The sequence below is a fragment of the Mytilus edulis genome, unplaced genomic scaffold, assembly GCF_963676685.1.
Source record: "Mytilus edulis unplaced genomic scaffold, xbMytEdul2.2 SCAFFOLD_1232, whole genome shotgun sequence".
Taxonomy (NCBI): Eukaryota; Metazoa; Mollusca; class Bivalvia; order Mytilida; family Mytilidae; genus Mytilus; species Mytilus edulis.
This window is the reverse complement of record NW_027268521.1, coordinates 13,308-26,722: the sequence shown is the minus strand read 5'-3', so window position 1 is coordinate 26,722 and position 13,415 is coordinate 13,308. Positions and strand designations below refer to the sequence as shown.

Here is a 13,415-nt window from a genome sequence, read left to right as displayed (position 1 = left end):
GAAAAAATACCCATTAAAATCCTAAAAAAGATTTTATCTTCCGAAATCACAAAATGCATTTAATTTTTATATATTAAGTGGATGCCAGGCCTTAAAATTTTTCGAACTACATAAGTTAGTCTGTACTCAGAGTAGTTTTTTAGTTGTATTGATAGCCATATTTGTTTATTTGTTTGATTTCTGGGCTGGTAATATATGTACCCTCAGTGGCGAAACATTCACCTGCAGTATCAGGTTTTAATAAAAACTCATAGAAGATACCTTTTCTATAATTAAGCATTGAAGTCATAAAACTTTCGATTCAGTTTTTTGTATTCATGCTTCAAAATAAACTAATGAAAGAGGGACGAAAGATACCAAAGGGACAGTCAAACTCATAAATCGAAAACAAACTGACAACGCCATGGCTAAAAATGAAAAAAACAAACAGACAAACAATAGTACACATGACACAACATAGAAAACTAAAGAATGCTGGATTTCATGTTTCAAGCATGATTTTTGTGCTCCGAGCACTGAGCAAAGTTTTATGACTTCAACCGCAGATGCTCGTTTGAACAACAGACAAACATTGGAATCTAGAAAGTAGCTTTCCAATGAGATCATAAGCGTCGCCAGATAAGGTATAACATCTTATTATGTATGCATCACACATCACATCAAATATATTTTTATAGTAAATATATGGTTAAATTAAGTATTGAAAAAAAATCTATGATTATATTATGGAATACTTTTTTTTTGAATTTTGGGTGTTTTGAGGAAGTTGATCACTACATACACAGGCTCACCATAAGTGCATTGGGTAATCAGACTTAATAAAAGTTCCAATACCGAACAATTTAAATGTAATCGATATGTTTAAATACGTTGCAAATTATCTGCAAAATTTTAAAAACTACTATTAAATATTCACTTAAATTAATCAATTGCGATACCTTTTATGTTCGAAAATATAGTGTTTTTCTCTGTGTTCTTCTATAAATATATACTTTTCTCCTTTGAAGTATATCATATTTCTTTAATGATTCAAATGCACAATCTTAATTAGAGTTCTGCGATTAGAACATCGGTAGACTATTGTATCCTTAAGATGCTGAAAGATCTCAAATAACACTATTTAATTTCTAAATTGCGATGCAGTAATTAATGATTAAATTGCTTGCTACTATTATACGTATGAGATCATAATTTTATTTATTTATTAATCTTTTAATTGAATTCTACAAACAAAGTAATACTATTTTACTACATAATAAGGTTAACAGATCCATAAAGATTTTTTTATAAACAACAATACTGAAAACAAACTAAAAATACAAAAAAGAAATATATATTAAATCTACATTTGAAAATACAAAGGATATCACACATACAAAGGATATCTAACATATAAATATCTATTTTACTATATACAGATGGTCCGTAAAACAACTTATTTCTTAGCACATACACAAAAACAAAGGCATAAAAACACAAGTCCTCCAATCGAACCGCCACTGACGCACCGATGGTTATACTTGCATTCCTAAAACGATAAAAAAAAATATCAAAATAAACAAAAAACATATATAAGCTCATGAAATTTTCACGTAGGAGTTCATTCTGTAATGTTTTTTTCGAATATGCATTCCAAATGTTTACTAACACTTGCAATTGTATTGTTTGTACATTTTACTTTCATTTTTGAAATGATAACGTCACCATACAGATCCCGATATATGTCATTGCTTAGATTGTGCCTCGAATTTAAGAATTGATTTTGGATTGAATGTCATCTATTGGGTAAACGTTATTACTATTTTTCCTAAAAACCGTATGAAAATTCAGTATTATGCAATGTCAGATGAACTTCACATAAAAACAACAGAAGATTTAATAATTGAAAAAAAACACATAAAATTATCATCAGTTGTCAAATTATAAATATGCATTTACCCGCCTCCTCCATCGTCATAGTAGTAGTACAAACAGTACTCTGAGCCAAGGGGACCTGCACAGTACCCCATTACAGTATGTCGTGTAATATGTACTATAATAAGTGTTATACTTATAACACGTATCACTTGCTGCACATATACCTAAAATAAAATAATAAACATGTTAAAGTAAAGCGTAATGTCATTCGGTTTGAATTTTATCAAAGTTGTATTGGTAATAGTTCCAAAATATTTTGTTTTCAATGTCACTTGACACTGAGTATTGAGTTGTTTAAATGCGTCGTTCAATTTAAGAATAGCTAAAAAGTTTCTAACTTGAGCTGTTTGACTTTCAGCCAAAAGTGTTTTGGCTTTTTTCCAACAACAGATGAGAATGAGCTCAAGTTACATCATGTATATATAATTGCGTTTTCATTATTTTGACCACATAATTGACACCACCCACGCATGTGCATAACGTTCCTATAAGGCAATTAACAACCAATCGTTGATAAGTCACGTGACATATCAACGATTGCTTGTGGTAAGTCTATTATCCAATGTGTCGTTTTCCAAACTTGAAGGTGTGGTCCCTGTAGATCACCAAACTTGTTTGGTGATTAAAAATAACTTCACAAACAATTAAAAACTGTAGACTTCAAAATCAAAATATCAAAACAAATGAAAAGAAACAAAAAAAATTACAAATGACACATGTACAGATGTTCAATTTATAAAAAAAAATCCCAGCATAGCTACTTAACATTTATACATAGCTATTACAAATAGTTTTCATATATTACTACCACTGGATCGATACCTCTGATGGTGGACAGATAATACCGAAAAGGTATCACCAGCCAAAAAAACGCGAATTTATTGTTATAACAATTTGCTGTTACAAAATTTTGTAAATTATTTAGAAATAAGGAATATATCTCCCTAATACCAACATTGATTCCCTGTTCGAATTTGGTTTATGAGTTTTTCTTTTCTTTTTTTTTTTAAATATTCTGCGGATTTTCGACTATCGTAGTTTTGACCACTCAAGATACATATTTGTCTAAATGTGCATCTGATGTATAAAAAATTGGTATCATTAATGTTAATTCTTAAGAATTTAGGTCTTTAGTTCTTCTTTTAATTTAATAGTTAGATATTCTTTTTGATCGTCTACTTTTCGTTTAGTTTTAAAAAATGTTTCAAAAAACAAAGAAGTAGTTATACATAATTGATTCCCTCATAAAAGTTTTGCATACCTTGCTTAAATTATTAGTTGATCTGTTGCAATTCAACATAAAAAATAAAAATTGTTTAGATTTTAATGTGTTTGTTTGTTTTTCAAATGATAAAAATTGAAAAGTATTTTCCATTACCATTCCCATGTCCAAAACTTACCCAACAAGAGAAGACATATGAAACTACTGCTGAATTTCATGTTTCCAATGATTTCTCTGGGCCATTTCACCTTTATATAGTGTTTAAAGCAAACCAATGGTTACCAACAATCAGCCAATTAAATGTAATGAACTTTGAACCATTCTTTCAAGGAACTTTAAATGTTTTCAACGAATTTTAAACGTTTTAAATGATTATGGCACCTGTCAATTATGTATTGATATCAAAACTGGACACTATATCTAAATATTTCAATCTGTTTGGTTATGTTTGTAGATGCGCATTCGAAATATATGATATACAACGCCCTCAATTTCGTACCCTTAATAAAAATGGTGTGATAGCTGACAAAGTATGTTGTAAATAAAAGCAACAGTAGTATACCGCTGTTCATAAGCCATAAATTGATTGAGAGAAAAAGGAAACCATGGGAAGTATATCAACTATAAGAGGAAATAACAGAACAGAGAAGTGCAACAAAAACAAATAAAAATCAACATGCGTAGAAACGGACAATTAGATAACAACTGCCATATTCCTGACTTAGTACAGGACATTTTAAGAAAAATTGTGGGCTTTAACCTGTACTTGTGGCTAGCAAAGCCTTCGTGGTTTTTGGCAATTCAAATATACCGCTTAAATGGCAACATTACATGACGGGAGCAGAGTACAAATAAATGCAAAAACACCAAAGAGAAATACATAAATGAATATTATAATAGTACATTCTTTCAACATGTTAATCACAGAATAACAACGAATAACTAAGGTAATATAGGACAGTACACAAAAACAGTTTTATAGAATTACGAAGTGTGTGTCTGTAACACTAAACGGATCAAAGCGACAAACAGTAACGTCAGAGGTAAAATTCTAAAAATTAGATACAAGATTAGATTTCTAGTGTGTTATTTTTATTAACAATTACATAGAATATTAGTATAGAATTGGTTAGTAATAGTGCAACTAACTATGTCGGCCTTTCTTTTATCTATTATATAAAATATCTACATTGTTTTTTGTATATTCTAGTCATGAGCATATGTTTCGTTCACATACCCACGATCATTATCTGCCATTACCACTATGCATCAAACTGAATTCAAAGGACTAGATGCAATTTGTACATATCAAAATATGCACATCAAATAATATTGTCATGATAAAAAAAAATTAACCTACGTTACCTTTGTTTTTAATTTACAACACATAATAAATATGTAAAAAGATGGTTATTCTTATTTTACTTCGTAGCATGTTGCTCTTCACTATCGTGTAATTTGGTTTGATTTTGATTATTTGAAATCCTTGTCTACCTTTAATAAAAAAAAATCATTAATCGTCAGTATTGAACAATTAAATATACTTCTGATCAATCTAAGTCGTATATTTTTTGTTGACAGATATGCCACAAAAATTTTTGTGATGCGAAGATAAAAACATAACTACATATTTTGTACTGGATTTCCAAAGACGATTAAAAAATAATATTTATTGAATTTATCTAAATGTTCCTTTAATGTTTTAATTCAGTTTTGTGATTATATAATATTGTGGGGCTTGCAATATATAGTAATATATTGACAAGTATACTAGTAATTTATAATGTTAAGAATTGTGTCTTAAATTGAGGCATAAATAATGTATAATGAAAAAATTAAAATTTCAAAATCCAAGAAATTTCAGGGATGATATTTTATTCTTTTGATGTCAAGTCTTGCCATCACGTTTTTGCACAAACGTCTAAAGCTAATAATTATGATTATCAATAGGGATAAACAAGTGGCTTAAAGTTTTATCAATGAAAGAAGCTCCAAATATGAGGTCATTATATAATTTTATTTTAAACTTTTAACTGAAAATAAATTAAAAATTTTCAGATGGAATTGCTACAATTTATTGTACCAACAAAAAAGCTTCTATCACAATGGAAAATAACTAACAATAATATGTGTAATTTTTGTAACCTAGAAGAAGACTATAATCATTATTTTTTTAAGTGTTCTTATTTGACAAGATTTTGGCAACAAATAGATGACCTCCTTATAAGATGTAATATAGATTTTGTGATAAAACTACAACACCTAATATTTGGGTACAAAATCACAGACAACAAGTATTTCTCCATCAATTTTTTAATTACAATACTTAGTTTTTTCGTATATATAAGACATACTATGTATCTGAACAGAAAACAAAAAATATAGATGTCTACAGAATTTTTGTGAATGAATTTAATAAGAGAGTAGACACAAATAGAGATAAGATAATAAGTCCAATGTTATTAAAAATTAAAAATAACATAACATATGAATAATTTTATAGTAATGTTATTTTACAGTAACTGTATCTATATAGCTAATAAAATGTATAAATGTATATCTAATCAGCTGATTATTCCCTGGGTAGTCAGTGGAGTGTAACAGGGTACATCAAGAGAAGCTTGGAATCTTGATAGTTTTTGTAACAAGCAATATTTGATGAATAAAATTATTATGTTGTTAAAAAAAAAAATAATTATGATTATGGAAAATTATAAAGCGCCCTATATAAAAATAAAATAAAACTACTCTAATGCGCTGAACATACGACATGGTAATTAAAAGCTGATTTGCAGAAGTTTATGCCATGTGCAATTTCATTTCTGATGGGACTAATTGGCAGCTCTTTTTTTGTATTTTTCATAAATACATAAAGTGAAAATGCTTCCTTTTGAGATAAGTTGATTTATATATATATATATATATAATTATGTTTATACCTATTAATGTGTTTACTGATCTCAGGAGTTATTTGTTGTTAAACGTCAGGTTTTTATTTATTAGAGTTATTTTCTTGCTATCAATATTTAAAATTTTCAAGATATAGATCTTGTTAGAATTATCTGATTAAGAAACTGCGATATATAGTAAAAAATATTTTAACTCTTAAATTATTTCTATAGTTTGCTAAATCGATCTAATAACTTCTTCAAGGCAAATATTTTGACATGTGACATAAACTCCAAGTAAACAACTAGTTGGGTGATTATTGAAAACAAAAATGGTTAACATCATACAGAAAGGCAGGTCCTAATAAACATACATGTAGCTAAAATATTGAGACACAAATAAAGTGTTTGGTGCTGTATTTTGATATTACTGTCGTATTAGACTTGTTATCTCAATAAATTAATCAATGTAATTACATGTTTGTACTTAAATAAAATTCAAAATTTGTCGTTTGATACAGTGCTTTTTGTCCGCAATTTGCTTTTTGTCCTCTTTTGCTTTTTGTCCGATAATTTTGCTTTTGTCCGACACTTTTGCTCTTTGTCCGTTGCTTTTTGTCCGTTTCGCTTTTTGTCCGATAATTTTGCTTTTTGTCCAACACTTTTGCTTTTTGTCTGTTGCCTTTTTTCCGTTTTGCTATTTTAGCACACCTGGCTCAGAGGACTAACTGAGATTTACTCATCACTAGGTATCCTTCGTCGACGACAATTTTACAAAAATATTCTCCTCTGAAACTACTGGCACAATCATCCTTAAGGTATCTAGCTTCGAAAAAATATCCGATGACCCCGCCCAATAATCAAGATGACCAACATGTCTAAAAATAGAACTTTGGGTAAAAAGTAGATTTTGGCTAATATCTCTGAAACCAAAGCATTCAGAGCAAATCTGACAAAGAATAAAACTGTTCATCAAGTTAATATCTATCTGCTGATTTTTTTTCGACACATCGGATAACAATTTTTAGGGTCGCTGCCCCTTTATTGGTAATTTTATATAAAAAAAAAAATTAGCAGATTTTGGTTTTTATTTGAATGAAGTTTTATTTTTAAGTCGTCATAACGACTAAGCTTACTTTTTTTTTATTATAATACTTTTTTTTAATTCATTGATATTTTCCACTTGTATCACATATTAATTTCTTAAATTCAACCGTCTGGGGAATCGAGGCCTGTTTCAGATTTGATTTTATTTCTCTTTCTTTTTCGGGACTGGGGATACAGTCATCTATCTTTGGTAGGTACATGCATATTCCGATGAAATTACGTTCCAAACACTCATTAATGCTGCATATGCAGTCGTACTATGACGGAAGATGCTGATGTAATTGTACAAAAAATAAACGTAAAAATGTAAAGAAATATCAATTTCATTTAGGATATGATTAAAATAAACTAAACAATAATGAAAAAATAAATGTTCCCAATGTATAAAGATAAGATAAAGATATTTTATTTCCTAATCAAAGGGCTCATAACAAGCATGTAATCACATAAAGTAAAAATAAAAAGCCTTTCTCTCCCACTCGCATACACTCACAAATGCAACTATCGTTCTGATTAAGGATGATTGATTTAACAGTACAACATATAAATGAGAAAATAAAATACAGATACAAATACAAATACAGATACAAATGTATTTCTATTATTTTATGAGGAGAGTCAGTTGCCTACATTGTATATATGGATAGGCAAACATCAGAACAAAAAGTATAGATGCAAATATCGTCATATGGTATTCAAATTCTGTACGCAGATGAAATACGCTCAAACGTATTTTACAAAAGGTGGTTAATCATTTTAAACGTCAGGTCTAAATGATCATACATGTATCTAAAATATTGAGACTCGCAGGGGTTTAGTTCTGGATTTTGATATTACTGTCGTATCAAACTAATAATGTCAATAAATTATTGAATGTAATTACTTAAATAAATTTCCACATTACGTTCCAAACATTCATTAATGCTGCATATGCAGTCGTACTATGACGGGAGATGCTGATGTAATTTGTACAATAATAATAAACGTAGAAAAGTAAAGAAATATCAATTGCCTTTAGGATATGATTAAAATATACTAAACAATAATGAAATAATAAATGTTCCAAATGTATAGGCAAACATCAGAACTATGAAAAACATTGTGCAAATATCTTCAAATTCTGTACGCAGATAAAGTACGCTTAAAACGTATTTTACAAAAGGTTTGTTAATCTTTTCAAAAGTCAGGTCTAAATAACAATACACATATCTAAAATATTGAGACTCAGATTAGGGGATTTTGATATTACTGTCGTATCAGACTAATGATCCCAATAATTACTTAAATAAAATTCCGTTCCAAAATTTCGTTCCAAACACTCATTTTTGCTGCGTGTGCAACCGTGCTATGATGGAAGATGATGATTTAGTTTGTACCAAAAAATACATATAGATTAATGAATAAAATTTATTTTTCACATTAGATATAGGATAAAAATACACTTTAAGATACTGAAATAATACATTTTCCCGATGCATAGGCAATCAGAATTATGAAAATATATAATTGCAAATGACCTCATATTGTATGTAAAAACTGTTGGCAGATAAAGTATGGTAAAAAAAAATAGTTTTATTTTATCCAATTAGATATATAGGTCTTGTTACTAAAAAATGTAAACACTAGTATTTTATATCAACTAAAACACATAAAAAAAATAAAATTTAACTGATGTGTGTCGCAAATTCGACGATTTTATAAATGACCAGATATTGATTTGCACGGTCATCGAATCTTTTTTAAAAGTCAAATACATTTCCTATGATTCAAATAACTAAAACCGTGTAAATTCGTTGATTAAAACATGTTTCCATCAAAGGGAGTGTTTTGATAAACTTTTAGATGCATATTAAAAAAACATATACAAACAAATTTTAAAATGTATACAATCAAATTTAAAAATTATAATATAATTTTTTAATTTGTTTGTACAAGTTTTTTTTTAAATTAAACCGTAAAAAAATATCTATTGTTTTAAAAGTATGAATTGAAATAGACTTGGAGAATAAGTCTTCGCTAACATCGATATATACACAAAAGCTCTCAAGTAAACTCATCATAGATACCAGGATCAAAATTTAATATATACTTTTGTTGATAGTTTGACAGTTTGGTAGATAGGCATTCTGTCAGTTATGAAGTTTATCATTAAATGCAAAGAATTTTAAGCTTTCAATAAAATACACGACACGTAATTAAAACATATGAATATTGATATCTGAAATACTTATGTCTTGTGAGCATCTAGACCATTTCAGGTGGTAGACTAAAAGAACATTCTTTTATTTTCGAATTTTAGGGACCGAAAAGTTGCCGCAGCGTGAAATCAGTTTAAGTTTTGCACACCAATACAGATCGATGATCTATGGTAATACAAGAGGGGTCAAACAGTAGAATTTTGCCTTTTCTTACAAGCACTTTGTTGATCATCATAATTTGACCATTTTAGCCATGGCGTTGTCAGTTTATTTTCGATTTATGAGTTTGACTGTCCCTCTGGTATCTTTCGTCCCTCTTGAAATCTTTATTTTAAAATTGCATAGTATTGCCCCCATTAGTACCAGGGACATAAGTACAATAGAAAAAGACAGACTTCGGGCATTATTGGGTTTTACCATGCCAATTAATCATTAGGTTTTATGATTTTGAAATCCACTTATGTTCCAAAAAATCATACCTTATTCGTAGAGATGTGAAATCATGACTTTTGACATAGATTTCAAATCCATTTATTATTAATTAGCAGTATGACTTCTATATAGAATTGAATCTATTGTAAATGAACAATAATAAATACCATACAGAATTTCAGGTTAAGGAGTAATTCGTGTATTTAAAATATTGAGACACACATTTAGGGTTTGATTCTTGGTGTTGATATAACTGTCGTATCAGACTAATAAATTTCAAACTTTTTTCGTTCAAAACACTTCTTCGTGCTACGTATGCAGTCGTGATATGACCGCAAATGATTTAGTTTGTACAAAAAATACTCGTAGATTAAAACAGAAATATATTTTTCGCTTAAAGTTAGAAAAAAAAACCCTGAAGAAGATTGAAATGATAAATTTTGCCGATGTAAAGGCAATCCGAATTATGAAAACAATAATTGCAAATGAACTTTTGTATGTAGAAACTGTTCGCAGAAAGAGTACATTAAAAACGAAATAAATTTGGTTTTATTTCATTCATAAAGATGTTAGTCTTGTTATTAATTAATGTAAATCTTATACTTGATACAAACGAAAACACTTAAAAACAAATAAAATTTAACTATAAGTGTGCCACATATTTCACTGTGTTTTTAAATGACCAGATACTTATTTTTCTAGTTCATCGATTCTGTTTGATAATTCATTTAAATAACTACACCGTGTAATTTCATTGAATTCATACATATTTCCAATTAAGGAAGCCTATGTTTAAACTTTTTGATAAACGTTGCGTTGCGTTTTTGAATACATATGGGGATTTTCAATTCATTACTTTTTACAGATAGATGATAGAACATCGGTTGAAAAATATATATGTTGATAGAAAAAAATAAAATGTTATTTCGTTACTGTTTTCAATTGAAAAAGAAAAAACGGAATATGAAATATGGAATTTCAGTCAATTGTAATAAGTTAAACGCATAAAATATAAATGAAACTTTAAAATCTGTGGTCCTTCGTTATTTACATATTAAATCAAATATTTTTGTCTGTAACTGCCAAAGACAATTTTTGTTTTTACTTTATAGAAAAGTGGTACATAACCTTACCTTTAAATGCGTCGGAAATCCACCATACTATTTATCATTATACGTGCATTTTCCTTCGAGTTCAGTGTTTTTGTGACTTAACCTTTTTGTATATGCTAACAGTCCTTTTTGAAATGAAACTCTTATATTCCCTTTACTTGTAACAGATTTCATTAAAAAAAACAAAAGTAATGCAGCTAGAATTGTACCAATATAATAAGAATGCATTCACTCAACCGTGTACCATTAATGTGAAGTACTAAGAATCGCGTAGTCATTCTATGTTAAAGGAAGTAATTGCAGATAATAGGTTTATTCTGACCGGTCCAATTGGTTATTTTCTACGTATTACTTTTTCGACACGTATTTTTGTTTATTCTGTTCTATGAAAAAAACTTTATAATACATAATGCATTGTACGACTATTTCACTTTTCGCTTTTCATTTGCAATACCTGATAGCGGGAAAAATTGTTAAAATGTTCAATGTTTTAATCCTTATAGTTACACTCAGACATATTTAGTATTATATGTTTTTATGATACCTTAAAGTAACAAGAAATAACATCATTTCTGGTTTTGACTGATGTTTAGTTTTGAGATTCGTGAAAAAGGGCGTGCTATTTCATCAGATTTGAGAAATATTAGTATAGCGATTGTTGAAGTTCGTATTTATGACGATAGTTTTGTGAAAATGCATAATGACAGAAAAATTATCTTTATATTTAATATGGATGATATACAATTTCCTTTACTGCAGATTTATATCATCGTATACTTTTTATGAGAGAAAGAGTTTTATTAGTTTGATATCTGTACTTTATTACTAGCAGAACTCTTTTAATAATATCTTAGACTCGCAGAATTCAAATAGAAAAGCTTATAGTACTCCCAGATCTGGACTATATGTCTTTTGTGTTTTTTGTACGTTGTGTTTCATTCTTTGTATCGATCTCGTGAACTGCGACCTTCACAACTAATTCGCGACCTTCACAACTTATTCGTATACGGTAGTTGTTCTTATGTTGTGTCTTTGTTATAAGTTAGGGAGGGTTGAGTTCCCGTGTGCATGTTATTCCCCGAATAATTATATATATGCTTGTCCCAAGTCGGAACCCTGTACTTGGGGCTTGTAAAAAGTTGTAAATAACGAAAAGATAATTAAAATTTAAAATACTTAACTTATAAGGCTAAATAACCACATTTTCACACAGACACAGCATGTCCAGCGTTTCGGTATTGTGTGTACAGATCGAAGAGGGACGTAATGGGGATACCTTCATGACGAATAACGGTAAAACAAATCTTGCCAATTGACGGCTGTTTTTGTGCATGACGATAAAATGTACACTTTCATTAAACGATAAATAAATTGACTAATTTTGATTATCTAATCGCGTTATTTTTTTTACAAAAATAAGTTATTTTAACAATTTTAACAAATGACGGTAAATGTCTGTTTGGTGCCAGACGGTAAAGAGCATAGCCATTCATACCCTCGTCGAAGTGTGTGTCTTAATTTCGTATTATTCTCCCACAGTCATAAAACTTAGCAGGAATGTTGCTTTTTGTATAGTTGACATAGTCATTGGCATGTAAAGGAGCTTTATTGTATATGTATGTTCATAAGGCGGACTTGGTTAATCAAATGCACTCTTCTGTCGTGTTTTGTTTTATGGGTTTTCACATCTAACAACGCATTGATAGTACATCTGACTCGGGTGATATTTACATTATTTGCGAATTGATCTGTTCATGTCTTTCCTTAAAACTTGTAATGTGTTTCTATTTTAACGTTTCCTTTTCGCAAGTTTATACACAATTTTAACTCTGAGGGCAATGCTAATGGCTTGAATGTATATAATTGTTGCCTTGTCCGTTGAATATGCTTGGGGTTTTGATATCAATGTCGAATCAGACTACAAAAAGATAATTTACGTTATATGTTGTTAAATGGTCTGAAAAGTAAACTATTAATGTTTTCTCTAACTTGAATGTTAACTTTTTTCGTTGACTTTCTTCAAGTGCAATGAAGGTAGACGATAATTTATTTTGAAAAAAAAGATGCACAGATTTTTTTCGTATAACTTATAGGTATTTTAAAGGTACACTGAAAGATACTGAACTGAATCATTTTACTGATTTACAGGCATGCAATCAGAACTATGAAAATATATATAACCCTAAACACTATAGACAGCATAATCCATTTTCACTACAAATTAAATGTAAGAACAGGTGTACTGTAAATTCGACTTGTTTGACATTGATTTGCATGGTCAGTGATTTTGCTTTATACTTCTTTCAATTTAAATACATTTCTTTTAATTTAAATATACAAACCTTGTTATTCGTTGAATGTAAACATATTTCCATTTAAGGAAGTGTTTGTTTGAAAAATTAGATCAACGTTGTGATGCGTTTTAAAAAAAACATGTAGATGACGATTTTTAAATCATTATTTTTATAAATTGTGTCTATGTAAACCGCTTTAAAAAATATATATGTGAACGAAAAATGTTTTTAATCTAAGTTTGAAT

General features: G+C 28.9%; 1 long non-coding RNA gene across 1 annotated transcript; it reads right to left on the bottom strand.

Annotated features, from left to right (window-relative positions):
• Nucleotides 1–1,275: 1,275 nt before the first annotated feature.
• LOC139507622 (uncharacterized) lies at nt 1,276–3,376 on the bottom strand. Its single transcript, XR_011660772.1, has 3 exons — nt 3,318–3,376; nt 1,939–2,081; nt 1,276–1,528 (listed from the first exon to the last, which is right to left on the bottom strand). It is a non-coding gene; the product is annotated as an uncharacterized lncRNA (long non-coding RNA).
• Between the last annotated feature and the right edge of the window lie 10,039 nt (nt 3,377–13,415).